This window comes from Carassius gibelio, chromosome B22 (genome assembly GCF_023724105.1).
Source record: "Carassius gibelio isolate Cgi1373 ecotype wild population from Czech Republic chromosome B22, carGib1.2-hapl.c, whole genome shotgun sequence".
NCBI classification, from domain to species: Eukaryota; Metazoa; Chordata; class Actinopteri; order Cypriniformes; family Cyprinidae; genus Carassius; species Carassius gibelio.
In genome coordinates this window covers 38,746,022-38,751,021 of record NC_068417.1, presented here as the reverse complement: position 1 = coordinate 38,751,021, position 5,000 = coordinate 38,746,022, and the positions used below count along the sequence as shown (strand labels likewise).

The 5,000-nt window shown below is 40.5% G+C and overlaps 2 non-coding genes and 2 pseudogenes across 2 annotated transcripts; all 4 read left to right on the top strand.

The window, feature by feature from the left end:
- Nucleotides 1-554: 554 nt before the first annotated feature.
- Nucleotides 555-673, top strand: LOC128007063 (uncharacterized; annotated as a pseudogene).
- A 359-nt stretch (nucleotides 674-1,032) lies between these two features.
- On the top strand, nucleotides 1,033-1,151 carry LOC128000206 (5S ribosomal RNA). The gene has a single exon (XR_008172996.1). It is a non-coding gene; the product is annotated as a 5S ribosomal RNA (ribosomal RNA).
- A 2,187-nt stretch (nucleotides 1,152-3,338) lies between these two features.
- LOC128007039 (uncharacterized) lies at nucleotides 3,339-3,447 on the top strand (annotated as a pseudogene).
- A 364-nt stretch (nucleotides 3,448-3,811) lies between these two features.
- LOC127994917 (5S ribosomal RNA) lies at nucleotides 3,812-3,930 on the top strand. The gene has a single exon (XR_008167883.1). It is a non-coding gene; the product is annotated as a 5S ribosomal RNA (ribosomal RNA).
- The last annotated feature ends 1,070 nt before the right edge of the window (nucleotides 3,931-5,000 follow it).

Sequence of the window (5,000 nt, the reverse complement as noted above, 5' to 3'; positions counted from 1 at the left end):
ATGCTTATGGTAGCTTAGGGTCTTCTGAATCCATAGATACCAAACACAGGGTGTTTCATCTCCTTTACATATGATTTATAAGCCCAAATATAAAAATAGAGAAAACAGACCAAAAAGGGCTTAGTCCCAAAAATAAAAAAAAACGCCTAGGACTGTTTGTAAATAAAGTTAATTATTTAATTGATCTTTACACATTTTATTGAACATTAACCCATTTCTGTCAAGCAAAGAGTTTGAAAAATATATTTTTGGGTCAAAAACTTTTAACTATTGTTGTGTGAGGTAGGATTTTCAGTAATAAATGACAAAAATCTCATTTTCGTCTTTGAAATTCTCTAGTTTATTGTACAATTTTTCACTCATACTTCCTTTATAGACATATTGCATGCATGCTTATGGTAGCTTAGGGTCTTCTGAATCCATTGATGCCAAATACATGGTGGTCCATCCTCATTACATATGGTTTATAAGCCGAAATGTAAAAATAGAGAAAACGGACCAAAAAGGGCTTAGTCCCCTAAGGGTTAAATAGCCCTCTCTTTGCAGCAGTCTTGGCTTACGGTCATACCAACCTGGCTATGCCCCATCTCGTCTGATCTCGGAAGCTAAGCAGGTTTGGGCCTGGTTGGTACTTGGATGTGAGACCGCCTCGGAATAACAGGTGCTGTAAGCTTTTTGGAAATTTTTCACTTAGTATATAATAATTTTGCCAAAAAACAGAGTCAATGCCCTGATCTCTGAATCTTAGCAGGTTTAGGTCTGGTTAGTACTTGGATGGGAGACCGCCTGGGAAAACCAGGTGCTGTAAGCTTTTTGGACATTTTTCACTAAGTATATAATAATTTTGCCAAATAATAGAGTCAATGCCCGATCTCTGAATCTTAGCAGGTTTAGGTCTGGTTAGTACTTTGATGAGAGACTGCCTAGGAATACCAGGTGCTTTAAGCTTTTGGGTTTTCTTTCCTACTTATATAATGTACTGGCGATTAGATTGGCTGGTCTTTAAATAGCCCTCTCTTTGCAGCAGTCTTCGCTTACGGCCATACCAACTTGGCTATGCCCGATCTCGTCTGATCTCAGAAGCTAAGCAGGTTTGGGCCTGGTTAGTACTTGGATGGGAGACCGCCTGGGAATACCAGGTGCCGTAAGCTTTTTGGACATTTTTCACTTAGTATAAAATAATTTTTCCAAAAAATAGAGTAAATGCCCGATCTCTGAATATTAGCAGGTTTGGGCCTGGTTAGTACATGGATGGGAGACTGCCTGGGAATACCAGGTGCTTTAATGTTTTTGGAAAATTTCACTAATTATATAATAATCTTTCATTAAAAAAAAGAAAAAAGAGTCAATGCCCGATCTCTGAATCTTAGCAGGTTTAGGTCTGGTTAGTACTTGAATGGGAGACCGCCTGGGAATAACAGGTGCTGTAAGCTTTTTGGAAATTTTTCACTTAGTATATAATAATTTTGCCAAAAAATAGAGTCAATGCCCGATCTCTGAATCTTAGCAGGTTTAGGTCTGGTTAGTAATTGAATGGGAGACCGCCTGGGAATACCAGGTGCTGTAAGGTTTTTGGACATTTTTCACTTAGTATACACTGTGTGCAGAATTATTAGGCAAATGAGTATTCTGACCACATCATCCTCTTTATGCATGTTGTCTTACTCCAAGCTGTATAGGCTCGAAAGCCTACTACCAATTAAGCATATTAGGTGATGTGCATCTCAGTAATGAGAAGGGGTGTGGTTTAATGACATCAACACCCTATATCAGGTGTGCATAATTATTAGGCAACTTCCTTTCCTTTGGCAAAATGGGTCAAAAGAAGGACTTGACAGGCTCCGAAAAGTCAAAAATAGTTGGATATCTTGCAGAGGGATGCAGCACTCTTAAAATTGCCAAGCTTCTGAAGCGATCATCGAACAATCAATCGTTTCATTCAAAATAGCCAACAGGGTCGCAAGAAGTGTGTGGAAAAACCAAGGCGCAAAATAACTGCCCGTGAACTGAGAAAAGTCAAGCGTACAACCGCCAAGATGCCACTTGCCACCAGTTTTGCCATATTTCAGAGCTGCAACATCACTGGAGTGCCCAAAAGCACAAGGTGTGCAATACTCAGAGACATGGCCAAGGTAAGAAAGGCTGAAAAACAACCACCACTGAACAAGACTCACATGCTGAAACGTCAAGACTGGGCAAAGAAATATCTCAAGACTGATTTTTCTAAGGTTTTATGGACTGATGAAATGAGAGTGAGTCTTGATGGGCCCGTGGCTGGATCGGTAAAGGGCAGAGAGCTCCAGTCCGACTCAGACGCCAGCAAGGTGGAGGTGGAGTACTGGTTTGGGCTGCTATCATCAAAGATGAGCTTGTGGGGCCTTTTCGGGTTGAGGATGGAGTGAAGCTCAACTCCCAGTCCTACTGCCAGTTTCTGGAAGACACCTTCAAGCAGTGGTACAGGATGAAGTCTGCATCCTTCAAGAAAAACATGATTTTCATGCAGGACAATGCTCCATCACACGCTTCCAAGTACTCCACAGCGTGGCTGGCAAGAAAGGGTCTAAAAGAAGAAAAACTAATGACTTGGCCTCCTTGTTCACCTGATCTGAACCCCATAGAGAACCTGTGGTCCATCATGAAATGTGAGATTTACAAGGAGGGAAAACAGTACACCTCTCTGAACAGTGTCTGGGAGGCTGTGGTTGCTGCTGCACGCAATGTTGATGGTGAACAGATCATAACACTGACAGAATCCATGGATGGCAGGCTTTTGAGTGTCCTTGCAAAGAAAGGTGGCTATATTGGTCACTGATTTGTTTTTGTTTTGTTTTTGAATGTCAGAAATGTATATTTGTGAATGTTGAGATGTTATATTGGTTTCACTGCTGAAAATAAATAATTGAAATGGGTATATATTTGTTTTTTGTTAAGTTGCCTAATAATTATGCACAGTAATAGTCACCTGCACACACAGATATCCTCCTAAAATAGCTACAACTAAAAACAAACTAAAAACTACTTCCAAAAATATTCAGCTTTGATATTAATGAGTTTTTGGAAATCAATGAGAACATGGTTGTTGTTCAATAATAAAATTATTCCTCAAAAATACAACTTGCCTAATAATTCTGCACTCCCTGTATAATAATTTTGCCAAATAATAGAGTCAATGCCCGATCTCTGAATCTTAGCAGGTTTAGGTCTGGTTAGTACTTTGATGAGAGACTGCCTAGGAATACCAGGTGCTTTAAGCTTTTGGGCCTTCTTTCCTACTTATATAATGTACTGGCGATTAGATTGGCTGGTCTTTAAATAGCCCTCTCTTTGCAGCAGTCTTCGCTTACGTCCATACCAACCTGGCTATACCCGATCTCGGAAGCTAAGCAGGTTTGGGCCTGGTTAATACTTGGATGGGAGACCGCCTGGGAATACCAGGTGCTGTAAGCTTTTTGGACATTTTTCACTTAGTATATAATAATTTTGCCAAAAAATAGAGTCAATGCCCGATCTCTGAATATTAGCAGGTTTGGGCCTGGTTAGTACATGGATGGGAGACTGCCTGGGAATACCAGGTGCTTTAATCTTTTTGGAAAATTTCACGAATTCTATAATAATCTTTCATTAAAAAAAAAAAAAGAGTCAATGCCCGATCTCTGAATCTTAGCAGGTTTAGGTCTGGTTAGTACTTTGATGAGAGACTGCCTAGGAATACCAGGTGCTTTAAGCTTTTGGGTTTTCCTTCCTACTTATATAATGTACTGGCGAATAGATTGGCTGGTCTTTAAATAGCCCTCTCTTTGCAGCAGTCTTCGCTTACGGCAATACCAACCTGGCTATGCCCGATCTCGTCTGATCTCGGAAGCTAAGCAGGTTTGGGCCTGGTTAGTACTTGGATGGGAGACCGCCTGGGAATACCAGGTGCTGTAAGCTTTTTGGACATTTTTCACTTAGTGTATAATAATTTTGTCAAATAATAGTCAATGCCCGATCTCTGAATATTAGCAGGTTTGGGCCTGGTTAGTACATGGATGGGAGACTGCCTGGGAATACCTGGTGCTTTAATCTTTTTGGAAAATTTCACGAATTATATAATAATCTTTCATTAAAAAAAAAAAGAGTCAATGCCCAATCTCTGAATCTTAGCAGGTTTAGGTCTGGTTAGTACTTGGATGGGAGACCGCCTGGGAATACCAGGTGCTGTAAGCTTTATGGACATTTTTCACTTAGTATATAATAATTTTGCCAAATAATAGAGTCAATGCCCGATCTCTGAATCATAGCAGGTTTAGGTCTGGTTAGTACTTTGATGAGAGACTGCCTAGGAATACCAGGTGCTTTAAGCTTTTGGGTTTTCTTTCCTACTTATATAATGTACTGGTGATTAGATTGGTCGGTCTTTAACCCTCTGGGGACGGATTAGGCGGTACCGCCCAAAATGGCATACTTTTACAAATGTGTAGTTATCTCAAAAACTATTAATGCTAGAGAGATGCGTTTTTTTTTTTTTTTTGCCGTCTTCCTCAGATTCCGCTGAAAACAGCGGTGTCCAGTTTGTATATTAAACACTTCCCTTATTGCGCAATACCACTGCGTAAACAGGCCAATGAAAACGATTGTGCTAGGCAGATTCAACACGCAACAGCCAATGGAAAAATTGCCGCTGGGAGGAGTCTTTTTCTAACCCAATCAGAGGAAGGTTATGTCTTCTAGCGATTCAGAGGACTCTGTAGCTCTGCTGTAGCCTTGTAAAAGCTGGCTGGACTAAAGTAAAAGACATGTAATCAATAAGCGTTCAGAGAATCAGCATCAGGGTGGAGAAAGCAGAACGCGATCGGAGTGTTACAGAGAGCGATCGGAGTATTAGCGAGCACAAAGAGCTAAATTCGAGCGATCGGAGAATCAGCATCACGTGGAGAAAGCAGAAATTGATCGGAGTGTTAGCGAGCACAAAGAGATAAATTCGAGAGAGATACAGCATTATTACAGAATTGTTTTATCAA